Consider the following 15,707-nt stretch of genomic DNA (forward strand, 5'->3'; position numbering starts at 1 on the left):
TTCATATTGTACCAGCTTAATATAGTATTCTTTAAATTTATTGCCGAAATTACGATAATTTAATAAAAAATTACTAGTTAGTTCGTGTATCAAGTACTCAGTGTAAACTAGGCCATATATAATCTTATATGAAACACTTCGGAATTATATATGGTTCATACTATATTCTTGGACAACCTTATAAAGCAACTATTTCTTCAGTATTTCTCACAAGGTTAAGACAAGATCTTTTCATCGCAATTAATCGTCGTATACGATGCATGTCAGATTCCTAACATTCTGATAAAACTCGTGTACAAATTGTAAAGGATTCTTATATGATCATATAGATTCATCTAGTACTCTTGTTTGATCACATACAACTCTTGTACAAAATGCTTACATGAATATTCAACAGGGTTTTTATCGCGACATTAATCGTGGTGCACGATTTATGCCAGATTCTTGCACCAATTTAAAGGATAAATGTCTTTTAAGACTGATACATGATCTTGTATAAAACACTTCGGAATTATATTGATTTACACTATATTGGACGATCTCATAAAGCAACTATTTCTTCAATATGTCACAAGTGGCAAAACCACCGCCGACAAAGAATAACTATCAATTGTTAAAAACTATTGCGTCAACTAAGTAAAATTAGAAAAGTTAGGTAATATTACACGACTGATATCGAGAATGCCGAGCAAATGACCTACTTACGAAGACAGAAGATCTACCAATTCGGGCAAGGTCGAAATAGACAGGTCCCCAATAAAAAGCATACAAGACGGGCTCAGTATCCACGACACGCGCACATATCGCATTACACTATCTAATAACACTGGCTTGTATCATACATGCTACTGTCATGCGCGCTTATTGCATGTCGTTATAATTGTAGAATCGGGAGTGACTAAGCAATTTCTGTATAAAGAAACCGTTAATAAATTTTATTATGTACACAGAAAAAAGATTTCTTTAGACTTAATATTCCTATTTATTTGACTGAAATTTGTTTCATTGAAATAATATACAGGAAGGATAGTGTTCGCAAAATATACATAGGGTGGTGGAATAACATATCTCGTATAATTCACGATAAATTCTAAGGGAAATCGTTAAAAATTATTTTGTTACAGTCTATTTAGACATTGTAGGATGATTATTGGTCAATAATATTTGCTGTGTTTTTATAAAAGCTGAATTTTAGTTTTGCTAGTAGCAGAAATTTTTACAGATGTATATTCTCTATGTAATTTTGAGCTTAAGAATCTTATTAAAAGAAATTACCGTCAAATTATATTTTACCACCATCACATTATTAAAATTAATATTATTTTCATTACACCATTTTAAAATAATTAAATGATTTTTATCTGAATTTGTAATGCCATTTTCCTTAGAGAACTTACAATGAATATTGGAGCTATCAGTAAAAGATTCCAGAAATCTCAATATTTACATATTCTTTCTCTAAATTTGATTATTTGTTTAAATTAATTTTCCGTTAAGAAATTAATTGTTTAATAAAAGATTATATTTCACAAAATTCATGATTAATTGATAGGACAAAGTACTTATATATTTCTTTAAGTGTTAAAACTTTATAAAATTTTACTGGATCTAATAATTAATTATTTGTTTAATAAAATATTTAGTTCACAATTAAAACATGTATAAACCATTTATATTTGTTTTAAAAAGAAATATATATTTAATTTTTGTAAGAAAAATTTTTGTAATAATATTCATAAATGACTGACTCTAAACATCAATAAATGTAATCACACAATTAACCCTTAAACACACCGATCCTGTAAAATACGGAAACACATTTTTGGGTCTGGGAGAATTTTTCAACTTTGAAAAGCTATAACTTTGATTACAATCAATATTTTTTTACGATTTTTTTTTTAAACAAAAGTTCAAAATTTCAGAAGTGTGACTGCACAATTGGCATTGCCGAAAAATAATTTATTGTGAAGTTATAAAAGAAAAACCATTAAATAAAAATGAGAAATTGGTCAAAAGTACACTTTTCCTTCAAAAAATCATATCTTCGCAACAAAAAATGTTTGAAGACTTTCAAATACGGTGTTTTAAAGCTAAAGATTCATACTTTCAAAAAAATTATGTCATTGTCATTTCTATGAAAAAATATACCTTTGTAACAAAGCGAATATGAGGTATTTTTGATTAAATCGTGTCTAAAATTAAAAATTGAAGTGTTTCATGATATATTTCGAAAAAACTTTTTTTTTTACAGCATTTTCTAGTATTCCAACTTTAGATAGAGTATAGGCGAGTAACATCTGCGAACCGACCTGTTCAATGTATTTTGTCCAGCTTTTTTATGTAAAATACTCACAAAAAAAGTTTCACTTACACACTACATGGGTCGCATTGACCTTAACAAAACTTTGCTGCCGTGCCGTTCAAATTCTAGTTGACCAAAGAAGTTGATCGACCATGTCAATCGAAAAAGGAGATTTCAAACTTTTGTTATGTCTTGGTTCGAACTTCCTATTTCATTCCATTTTCACACAGGAAGCGTTCGAAACTTTATTTGGGGTCTCTCAGACCCACTTACGTGTTTAAGGGTTAATCATAAATTTTGTGAAATAAATCTTTTGTTAAGAAATTAATTTCTTAACGCTAAACTTGTCTAAATAGTAATCCAATCATTTTTGTAAGGTCTTACAACCGCACACACAAACACAAGATGACAGGTAAAACAAAGTCAGGGCAATTTAATGATTTTCATGTACACTACTCAAAAGAAAATAGGGAACACTTTCCAGACACCAAAAATTAGGCTATTTTCAAATGACTGTAACTCGGTGAAAAATCATCGTAGATAAAAAATAAAAAAAGCATTTTGAAGCTTGAAGATCCAACTTTAACGCTCTATCAGCAGATTTTCAAAATTCTTTTAACTTCCTTGTCTTATGCAGTAAAAAAGCACACCCTGTTTTGTTCCTTAAAATTTCGTATTTTTGACACTTTGCAGCTCGACCAACAAATTTTTTTCGAACAATTCAAGTAAAGCTTCATAAACTACAACATTTTGCCTACAAAATGCTTTTTTTTAAATTTCTCTACGATTTTGTTTGACCGAGTTACGCTACTTTGAAGCTAAACCTACATTTTTTACAAATGATATCCGTACTCCGTGAAAAATCATCGTAGACAAAAAATCAAAAAACCATTTTAAAGCTCGAAGTTCCAGCTTTAACATGCTGTTAATGGTTTTCAAAAATTTTCTCAATTTCTTAGTACTATGCCCCAAAAAAGATACACTGTTTTTTCCTTAAAATAACGTATTTTTAACAGCCTGTAGCTCAATAAAAAAATTTTTCTCGACAAATCCAATGCAAGTGCCATAAAGTATGACATTTTCTCTACAAAATGCTTTTTTTATAGTTTTCTCTACGATTTTTTTTGACCGAGTTACAAGACTTTGAAGATATACATTTTTTACAGTACATTTTTCCGAAAAATGACGTCTACCGCCGACATTAGCATTACCCAATGTGCACCACGTGGAGGTTGTCGGTCGGATTTTTGCACATCGTGTGTGTGTGTGTGAGTGTGTGTGTGTGTGTGTGTGTGTGTGTGTGTGTGTGTGTGTGTGTGTGTGTGTGTGTGTGTGTGTGTGTGTGTGTGTGTGTATGTATGTATCACAGCAGAGATAAGGACCCCGCAGTTCGTCACTTCTGCAGTATTTAATGACTCCAAACCCTCTCTGCTGTGTGTGTATGCGCTCGCGCGCATGAGAGTTCAATAGTGTGTATTTCCTCCTCTCTGATCAATTACTGCTTGCAAGCGTTCTCGCATATTTATACATCTTGCAATATGATCTTGCGGAATGTTGTGCCAAATTTCCGTTAAAATTTCTCCCAATTCTTCTAAATTTCGCGGCTGTTCCTCGCGACGCCTTAATCGTCGTTCCATTTCATCCCAAATGTGCTCGATTGGATTTAAGTCCGGGCTATTGGCGGGATGATTTAACAGTCTAATTGCGTGTCGTTGAAAAAAACGTCGCGTTATATTCGCCGTATGAGGTCGAGCGTTGTCCTGCATAAAAATAAAGTTCCGACAGGTTCGATTTAATAGCAAAACGTGTGGTCGTAGAATATCGTTGATATAACGAACACCCGTCATTGCCGGAGGTGGCAGGATCACTAAATCACTTCGTCTTGTAAGTGATATACACCCCCACACCATCACGGAACTGCCGTTGTAGGATCGTATTGGCATAACGCAACGTCGATCATAGCGTTCATTTCGTCGATGCCAAGTACGTATACGAGCATCATTGCTATAAAGGCAAAAACATGATTCGTCGGAGAAATATACATTTCTCCAATCCTGTGAACTGTAAACATATAGTCGTCTTAGTCTAAAAAAAATCTCTTTTTAGACAAAGATGACCATATGTAAACATTGCATGCTCAATACAATAAAATTTTGTTTAGTACGCCGGCGATTCTCGCAGTGTGATAAGCGACACGGAATTTTCAAAATGCCGCGTAGACATTTATCGGCCGTAGAAGTTGCACGCATAATTGCGCTTTTGCAACAAGGTTTTAGTATGCGTTATGTGGCGCAAGATATTGGTGCATCTGTGTCCGTAGTGAGTAGAGCTTGGTTACGATATCAAGACACGGGAAATTACACGAGACGTGAAGGTAGTGGTCGTTCTCGATTAACGACAAATAGACAAGATCGAGCCGTTGTTCGTTATGCATTAGAAAGACGAATAATTACCGCAAGAAACATTCGTAATGACATTCATTTGCGCCATGTGTGCGAACAAACAATTCGCAACCGTTTGAGAGAAGCCGGTCTTCGTTCTCGTGTTCGTGCACAAGTACCAAGACTCACACTCGTACATCGCCAAGTACGTTATCAATTTGCGCGCGATCACATAAATTGGACCGCTAGGGATTGGAGAAATGTATATTTCTCCGACGAATCACGTTTTTGCCTTTATGGCAATGATGCTCGTATACGTACTTGGCGTCGACGAAATGAACGCTATGATCGATGTTGCGTTATGCCAATACGATCCTACAACGGCGGTTCCGTGATGGTGTGGGGGTGTATATCACTTACAAGACGAAGTGATCTAGTGATCCTGCCACCTCCGGCAATGACGGGTGTTCGTTATATCAACGATATTCTACGACCACACGTTTTGCTATTAAATCGAACCTGTCGGAACTTTATTTTTATGCAGGACAACGCTCGACCTCATACGGCGAATATAACGCGACGTGTTTTTCAACGACACGCAATTAGACTGTTAAATCATCCCGCCAATAGCCCGGACTTAAATCCAATCGAGCACATTTGGGATGAAATGGAACGACGATTAAGGCGTCGCGAGGAACAGCCGCGAAATTTAGAAGAATTGGGAGAAATTTTAACGGAAATTTGGCACAACATTCCGCAAGATCGTATTGCAAGATGTATAAATATGCGAGAACGCTTGCAAGCAGTAATTGATCAGAGAGGAGGAAATACACACTATTGAACTCTCATGCGCGCGAGCGCATACACACACAGCAGAGAGGGTTTGGAGTCATTAAATACTGCAGAAGTGACGAACTGCGGGGTCCTTATCTCTGCTGTGATACATACATACACACACACACACACACACACACACACACACACACACACACACGATGTGCAAAAATCCGACCGACAACCTCCACGTGGTGCACATTGGGTAATGCTAATGTCGGCGGTAGACGTCATTTTTCGGAAAAATGTACTGTAAAAAATGTATATCTTCAAAGTCTTGTAACTCGGTCAAAAAAAATCATAGAGAAAACTTTAAAAAAAGCATTTTGTAGAGAAAATGTCATACTTTATGGCACTTGCATTGGATTTGTCGAGAAAAATTTTTTTATTGAGCTACAGGCTGTTAAAAATACGTTATTTTAAGGAAAAAACAGTGTATCTTTTTTGGGGCATAGTACTAAGAAATTGAGAAAATTTTTGAAAACCATTAACAGCATGTTAAAGCTGGAACTTCGAGCTTTAAAATGGTTTTTTGATTTTTTGTCTATGATGATTTTTCACGGAGTACGGATATCATTTGTAAAAAATGCAGGTTTAGCTTCAAAGTAGCGTAACTCGGTCAAAAAAAATCGTAGAGAAATTTAAAAAAAAGCATTTTGTAGGCAAAATGTTGTAGTTTATGAAGCTTTACTTGAATTGTTCGAAAAAAATTTGTTGGTCGAGCTGCAAAGTGTCAAAAATACGAAATTTTAAGGAACAAAACAGGGTGTGCTTTTTTACTGCATAAGACAAGGAAGTTAAAAGAATTTTGAAAATCTGCTGATAGAGCGTTAAAGTTGGATCTTCAAGCTTCAAAATGCTTTTTTTATTTTTTATCTACGATGATTTTTCACCGAGTTACAGTCATTTGAAAATAGCCTAATTTTTGGTGTCTGGAAAGTGTTCCCTATTTTCTTTTGAGTAGTGTATTTAAATTACTATGTTCAATTAAAGCTTATTGTGCCATTTGTAAATTACTACGTTAACTTGATGACAATTATTACGGCGATTATTCAACAATTTGATCACTTCGAGTCTTGAACTATTGACACTGTACACATCCGACAATTTTTCATTTGTACAATCATTTCCGACATCTCTCGTTGATCCAACATTTCATCGTTTCCATCTTTTTCACAAAAAAATATAAATCTTTTTCTCTTAATGTACAAGTGAAAAAAAGCAATATCAAAGTGTGGATGGAAAAACGTGCAAAGAAATAAAAACTTTGTTCGCACTTTTTCGCATTTCATGGCGTCGTTTAAAAGATGATAGTACACGATAGAAATGCCAACATGCATCAGCAACTCCGCCTGTTTTCAAATACGGGATTATTGATTTGCCTTCGTATACATAATACAAATCTATTGTTAAATTCTATTACATTTTATATTATTTTAAATTATATATGTATGAATATATAATCTAAATTTAATAATATATAATAATATATAATATATAAATTTATGGCTCAGGTCTCGTCCGAATGGAATATTACTTGTAGTAGTGCGCCTGCGCACCTTTCACCAACAGAATTTTAACACTCTAAAAAGAATCTCTTCTTTCCGCGCTACGGCACTCTTGTCGTGGCGCTCCTATCACGGCGCTAGCACGGCCATCTCCATTGTGTTTCTGTTTGCATCAGCCAACACATCGTGGTTCGAGAATTTCTCGTTCCTTTTCACATTTATTAGACAGTTTCAGATTATTCGAGATGTCGGATTCAAGTAGCTGAAGTCGTTAGAGGCCTAGGAGCCATAGGCGGCATAAGAAATGCTCACGCGGGCATAGGAGGAAACGAGATATCCAAGTGAGGTTAAGAGACGATCTTCCTTTTACAGCCCAGCGACACGAGGAGCCGACGGCTCTCAAGAGCCGGGGCATTGAACCAGATAAGCCTCCTTCTCCTCCCCTCTTCCTCAGGGAAGTATGAAGGTGGAATAGCCGGGAAGAAACAGTGGGGAGAGAGGACCTTCACAGCGCCGGCTAGACCGGACAGAGGGCCCTACCCTTTCCACTGTTGAGGAGGTACGCCTCGGGCGGAATCAGCGGCGGGGTAGTTGCCCGATTGATCCGTCTTGGGACTTGGGATGCGGGAGTGCGTACCAAGGGCCCTCTTCCACGGGGGTCCAATGCACACCCGGCATCCCGGTTCGGGCGGCTGGGGCTCGATTTCGATCGAATTCTGGCCGCTAACTCCGGAGGAGGGTTTCTGCTCTCGGGCGGGGACCCGTTTGGGCTAGGACGGATCGCGGTGCATGCTAGTTCGATCCCGTGATCCGTCCAGAGCCCAGACGTCAGAAAAAGTTTCTGTCCCCACAGGACCGGAGACCCATAAAGGCGTTTCCCAACTATAAAAAAAAAAGGGTAAGTTTCCTTGTCAACCTATTTCGCTCAAGAATTGACAAAGAGGAGCCTTAACCGACGGCTCCTCTGCTTTGTATATGACCCCCGTGTCTACAGACAGGGCGTCAAATCCAGCAGATCACACAGGGCCTCTACTGATTAACCAGCTAGTTCGCAGGTCTTCAGCATGCGGCGCGACACTTGGCTTGGAGAAAGAAAATCACGATGCTACTGCTGTTACTGCCGCAACTTCAAAGCAAGCGGTCGTGCCGTATCAGCGATAAGCGAATGGCTGAGAGCGTAAGAGTGCTTGCGGCATTCAAAAACATAAGCGTAGAAAATAATCGCTTTTTGTCGACATCCTAACTCTCTCTTTCTCTCTCTCAATAAAAATTTGTGCTCCGCACCCGATTTGTGCTCCGCACATTTGTTATTGATGCACGCTTCTCCTCGTCAATTGGAAATGTCTCTCCGGATAACTTTTGTCCAGTCGCGACCTGGCTGAACTAGTGACTCGGCGCTCGCAAACAATCGGGTTCAAGGTTCAAGGACCCTCCCTGGGGACACGTCGAGCATATGCACGTCTTTAAGATATACGTCCCACGTAGCAATAAATCTCCTTAGGATATACTATTTTGATCGGATTGATCCTATTCTGATCTAAAATGTAAAATCATCCAAAGGATGTCCTTAGGACATTTGTAATTGCCATTAAAGTCCTTAGTCTATCTTATTCTGATTTTTAAAAAAATTTTTTTATATTACTAATAATATACAAACCCTAACAGCATGTCCTCAAGATGATTCTGAATCCGTTCTGAATGTCCAGGGACGTAAATGGGATGGGTTTAAAGCGTTACGACATCTTATAGACGTCCTTAGGACGTTCCTAGGAGGTTTGCCATCTGGATTATAAACACGTCAAACGCGTACAATTTTGATAACTCCTATGACTTTTTCATCTGCGAGATTATTCCATTTAACTATATGTAAATACTCAAGTTTTTGAATAGCATATATTAACTATTTAAAGGTTGTGCTTTTGCTCTTTTGATTTTAAAGTTCAAAATTTCTATCTTAAACACAGTAATATTGAGAAACATAAATATTATCGGTAGACAAAATAAGTCCATGGACGAAAAAACCTTGATTTACATCCCAATGAGCAAACAATATTTCTAAATGTTTTTTAAATGTTTTTTTAATAACAATTTTTTTATATTTAATTTAAATATTGTATTATATTGGCATATATTTCTAGTTGCATTCTAATTTAAACAAATAACAGAAGTTATTTCAGATGCTATTTCGCATTTGTAAAAATCACTAAAAAAAACTATAATTTTATATATATTTATATAAATAATATGCTTTAATTATACGGTTCATTTTTTTAATAATATATATTCACCTAATCTATCAGTTATATAAATGTGTTAGCATAAAGTGTTCACAGATCATCACGAGGGATTCAGTTTGCAGCAGTCGTAAAAGTCAAGCATCGTCCACCGCGGTTACAACTTGGATGGGTGACCACTTGGGAATTTCCAAAAGAAAATTTCCAAGATCTTTTTTTGCGAAAAATGTTTTTTAAAATGTTACAAAAATATTGTTTTGTTCATTGGAATTATGTGGTGCAATAATATTTATGTAAATGTTTTAGAAAAATTCATAGAATTAGAAAGTCCTAAAAGTTATTTTAAGACATCTATTGGACATTCTCAGGATCAAATTTGATTATCCAAAGACATCCTGAGGATATCTGAATTACGATATCCTAGGGCTCTACATAGCGGACATTCAGACATCCACAGGATATCCTTAGGTCCTCTTAAGTTGGGAGGGTTCCGATAGCGCCCATCCCGATAGCCCACCAACCAATCATCTTGACTTATCTAACCCAACCTACGGAAAATCTCTAGGCATCTGCTATTGTGAGTGGTTTGTGTGCTATCGAGATGTGCGCTATCGGGACCCGCTGTCTTAAGTTTATCTAAGCATATCCTCAGAGGATATTAGAAATTCCTTGACATATAGTACATCCGCAGGATATCCCTGGGATCAAGTTTTGTTATGTGTTACAACATCAACGCGAAATACAAGATTTTTATTTCCTGGATCCCAGATCCGGAGTCCTTTGCAATTGACGCGTTTACATTGGACTAAGGGAATTTTACTTTTATGCTTTTCCTTTTCAAGTCCATTTCTAGCATCAATCTCTTTTAATAAATCATTGTACAGTGCATACTTAAACTTAATGCCGACTAGCGCAATGAACGTTATTGACAGTTCTCAAGTATTTTTACGGACACCTATCACATCGGATGACTTCATGACTACGTCATTTGGCATATTTCTTTTACTGAATTGGAGGTAGCGGCGGATGATCGATCTAGTAATAATTTAGACAAAAGATCGTACACCCAAGGACTTTGATTCTATCCATGGGGAAATTTTCCAAACTGAGAAGTCACCACTTTCTACATACTCGCAGTTCATGATTAATGAAACTACTAGAGCTTATTGATTGTTACGTCATAAACTGTAAGTATGTAGAAAGATAGCGACTTTTCAGTTTAAAAAATTTCCCCATGGACAGAATCAAAGTCCTTGGGTGTACAATAAACCGTTACTTAACAAAACATATTCTTTCAATGGTTCCACCACCAACACAGGAACAACCTACGTGCAAGACAATAGTTTTATTTCTACTCCTTTTTAATAAGCCAATATATGAATCAAAGAACATTCAATCTAATTATCTGACAAGTTGCTTAAGCGTCGATAATAATATTATGTCGTCGTTCAATACTCGAATTGCCAGCACTCCTGTTTCTCACAGTAATTCTATTATTGCACTAACAGCAAACAATAATACAGATCAGCGTTACCAAATCCTGGTAGCTATTCGCGCCTCGCAAATATCCTGTACTACCAAGAGTGTTCTTATTCGGATTCCAGGAGGTCTATCATGTAACATTTCCCCTAGGGCGGAAACGTGAAAAGTGAAAAGTTTCACGTGAACTGCACGATCATGTACGATTCCACGGAATCATGTAATTCACTCATGAGCGGAAATATGAACTTTTTCACGTGAACTTTTTCGCCATCAGCCGTGATGGCGAAAAGGTGAAAATTTAGGGAATTAATAAATTGTATGTATTTTGAAATAAGAATGAAAGTGTAGTAACAGTGTGGTAACAGTTTGAAGAGATATTACTGAAGAGGTTAACCTTTTTGGTATTGCATTGCGTTGATAGGATAAAGTAATACATACATAAATAAAAATAATGCTTTTGTGATGTAATTAGGTTTGATATTTATATTTGACAAATTGATATTTTGATAATTATATAGAATGAGGTTTCATCAAATGCAAATTTAGATAAAAATATACTTTAAACGCGTTTTGATACATAATGATATAAGAAAGGTGCGCCTTGTGAAATAGAATATTAATCAATCATGTAAGTGTTTATAACTTATAAATTTGGAAAATACATGTGTGAGCCGTGAATTCAGTTTTGATCAAGGTCCGTATTCTAAATTATTCAATATTTTTTAATTAAACAAAGTTAAATTTAATGACTAATGAAATTAATTTACTTTAAAATTTGCACACATAAAAAACTAATTAAAATTAATTTTGAAAAACAATGCTTGAATTAAATTACAATGTAATTTTGAGTATTAGATTACTACGGCCCAGTTTCACAACTTTGGGTTTAACCCGAGCTTAGTTGAACTACCGTCAAGTTTAACGCCACGGTTAAACTTCTATCGCGTTTCACAACCAGATTTTAACTCTAGGTTACGTAAACCTATAATCTATGCGAAGAAACTTCAACAGACTTATCTTTCTTCTAGAACAAGTAGTGTGATTGGTTGTTACCGAAGAGTAGGGAATGAGATATTACAGGTTCTATACACCAAGGCAAAAAATAATGAACAAATTTAAAAGTTTTAAAGTTTTCTTCTTACATGTTTTCAAATCAGTTTGAACTAAACAATTAAATTCAATTGTTACTGTAAAAATTTACACTTTATTTAGTACATTAAACATTGGAACACTAATTAGAAAAAAATTTCTCATAAAATAAAGAACAACAGATTAGAATAAAAGACAAAATTGAGTTTTGAAAAAAATAAATAAATCTAAAAGACAGCCACTCGAAATAAAAAAAAACTGTTCTTTGGAAAAACACATATATGGTCATCGTAATTATAGTATGTAATCTATAAGTACTAATTTAATAATATTACAAAACTATTTTTACTGTTCTGTTTTATGAGAAATTTTTTCTTTGATTTCTCTTAAGACTGCAGTAACAGATTCCTTAGTTAAGCGAAATCGAGCATAAAAATCAATGTCATCAAATTCTTCAAAATATGACGGTCGTCTTCTAATTATTCTCGGGCGTCGATTTATTATTTGCACAAAATCTTCATCGTCAGATGACGATAACATATATTACAGAGCCATATCTTGCAACATAACCTTTTTACAATTCCGTGGAGATATCAGCCATGAAGTACAATACTCGAAAGATTATTGAAAGCAGTGGCGCTGCAGTATTAAACCTCGGTTATCTACCTTAAACGCCCGAATTTCGCCGTTCAACTTTAACCGCAGTTTAACAATGTTAACCGAGGTTTAAGACAGTTGTGGAACACAATATTTACCGTAAATCAAGTTTAAAGGTTTAAACTCCGGTTAAACTAAGTTGTGAAACTGGCCCTACATAATAAAATAGTTGTTACAATATATGGATCATTAAAAATAAATGTAATATATATTATATTTGTAAATTAAGTTTATGCAATATAACTAAGAAATATTGCTATTTATTTATGAATATTTTTTTTACAATTCTTTTTTATATAATAAAATTTTTATAGTAAAAGTTATATTGTAAAAGCAAGTAAAAACCTTTTTCACGATCGCTTGATAGTTGCAATGACAGAGCCTCTAATGGTGAATTTCGGAACGCAAACTAAACTTCCGCGCATTATTCATACATAATCGCTGTGCGTGAAAAGATTCACGTGAACTCTCTATGAGTGAAAAATGAAAAATGAAAAATGAAAAGTGAAAAGTGAAACGTGAAAAGTGAAACGTGAAAAGTTCCACGTGAAATTACATGATTGACCCCCAGGTCACCTAAAGACATCGGTTCCAGGTCGGTTCTTTTATCCTTTTCCCGTTTCAAGGGTCACAACAACTTATGCATCGTTATGTTAATCTCTCATTTCTTACCGAAGACTCGCAATATTCGCGCACCTTCTTGCTACCATCTTTTTATCCTATAAACATCCGCACAGAACGATGGGATTATAGACGATTAGCCAGTGGATAAAAGCAATCATGTTAGACTGAATCAATGACACTTTCTCCACTTACAGTATACCCAAAGACTTTGATTCTGTCTATGGGGAATTTTTCATACTGAGAAGTCGCTATCTTTCTACATACTTACAGTTCATGAGTAATGAAACGACTAGAGCTTATTGGTCGTTACGTTAATCATAAACTGTAAGTATGTAGAAAGATAGCGACTTCTCAGTTTGAAAAATTTACCCATGGACAGAATCAAATTCCGTGGGTGTACACCCAAGGACTTTGATTCTGTCCATGGGGAAATTTTCCAAAGTGAGAAGTCACCACTTTCTACATACTCGCAGTTCATGATTAATGAAACGACTAAAGCTTATTGGTTGTTACGTTAATCATGAACTGTAAATATGTAGAAAGATAGCGACTTCTCAGTTTGGAAAATTTCCCCATGGACAGATTCAAAGTCACTGGGTATACAAGACTAGAGTCCTATATAAAGAGAGAAGCGACATTGATGTCCAAAGCTCTGATTAGTAATCTGATTGATACTTGATTGGCTAAGCGAGCAACCATATTGTGACCACAGCTGTTTGTAGAATGATACGAATGGTGTTATTGGTGTTGGATGACGTTAGAGCGGTCCCAAAATGGCGGTGGAGGACTCAATTGGATACTGAAGGTTGTGGTGGGGGTTCGATGTCGCTTCTCTCTTTATATAGGACTCTATACAAGACACGTGTCGACTTTGCTAGCGGCTCGAAAAGGAGTTTTAGTGAGTCTTAAGCCCGTATCAGACTATGCATTCAAGATTGCGATTAAAGATTAAAGATTGAAATTTAACCAATCAAAACAAGAAAATTTTAACTCCGTTTTTTGATTGGCCAAAGCTCAATCTTTAATCTTCAATCTTCAATTTTCAATGCGCAGTCTGATACTAGCTTTAAGCATGCGACCGGTTGATCCGGGGAATCGCAAATTTTTGCAGATTTCTATAATAGACAAATAATAGAGGGAGAAGCGTTTGTAAACGCAGTCTTATTTAAGAAGTAGCAAACAGTGTAGTTTTTTATTCCAAGTCTCGGACAGTTCTTTATGTATAATTAATTAAGTATGATTGTCAGAACGGGACGAATCACGTTCTAAATATCTACAAGTAATATTCTATCCTAACGAGACCTAAGGCATAATTTATACATCAAACAAACTTATCGAATGAAGTTCGATTATAATTATGCCAAGAGTCTCGTGCGGATGGACTTTCCCTTCCTTGCCCTCTTGAAGCAATAGGTTCTAGTAGGTGACTTTTCCAAAGTTTTGAAAAATAAAGATGGCCGCGCGAGCACTGCGACAGGAGCGCCGTAACGCAGGAAAAAGAGTTTCTTTTTAGAGTTTTAAAACTTTGTTGGCTAAATGTACAGTCGTGTTCATTATAGTTGCGACACTTTTTCTTAGATGCGTTTCTGAACGCGCAACTATAACGAGAGCTGAGAACATGATTGGTTCTTACTTGTGGATCCAGCCAATTACGTTCGCCGCTCGATGCGCAAGGCTACATTCCAAAAACCATCAAAGAAAAAGTGTCGCAACTATAATGAACACGACTGTACGCAGGCGCACTACTACAAGTAATATTCCATCCGGACAAGACCCTTGGCATAATTATAACCGAACTTCACTTGGTGGGCGGATCCCAATAGCACACGGGACCGATAGCATACCACCACTCACAGCGGCCGATGCCTAGAGTTTTTCCGTTGATTGGGTTAGATATGTCAAGATAATTGGTTGGTGGGCCATTGCACCGTGCGCTATCGGATCCCGTCCGTCAATTTTCAGCAAATTTTTTCATAATTTGATGGGAGGGAATAACAAAATACCTTTTTGTCTATGCTACGTACTGCACTGATGATTTTCTTGACACGCATGCGCAAAAAAGAGAACCTCAACCGGAACACTAGTGTCACCAATCGTATCGGTCAGTGCTGGGCCTAGGCAGTGGCCCTTAAGCAGGTTATAGTATTCTTCGCGTTATACAGTTACGTTCACAATTCTTTTACATATTATATAAAAGATGTATTCTTTTACATGTAACGCTGGTGGTTTTCGTGCGGTGCGGTCGGAGTCAGGATACGGTTGCGGATAAGCTCGCCGGGCCGGGTTCGGTAGAATAATCGCACTCGGAATTTAGTTGACAAAACACTAAATCTTTATTCAAGACTTTGTAGTTACATGTAGACAGATAACCTGTTGACTTGAACGCCTCGCGACAAGTGGACTTAGCCTAAGCAGGGACGCAATTGGCTTGCGGTGGTCGCGACGACCAATCGCCGCTGAGCGGTCCGAAACGCTAGTTTTTGGTAACGGTAAAAGTACGGCGACGCGCGGAATAACGAGAATGCTAGGCGAGAGCCGAAATGAGTAACAAGACAAGAATCAAATTATGATAACCGCGATAATACGGATGAAACGG

Source organism: Solenopsis invicta, chromosome 6 (assembly GCF_016802725.1).
Source record: "Solenopsis invicta isolate M01_SB chromosome 6, UNIL_Sinv_3.0, whole genome shotgun sequence".
Lineage (NCBI taxonomy): Eukaryota > Metazoa > Arthropoda > Insecta > Hymenoptera > Formicidae > Solenopsis > Solenopsis invicta.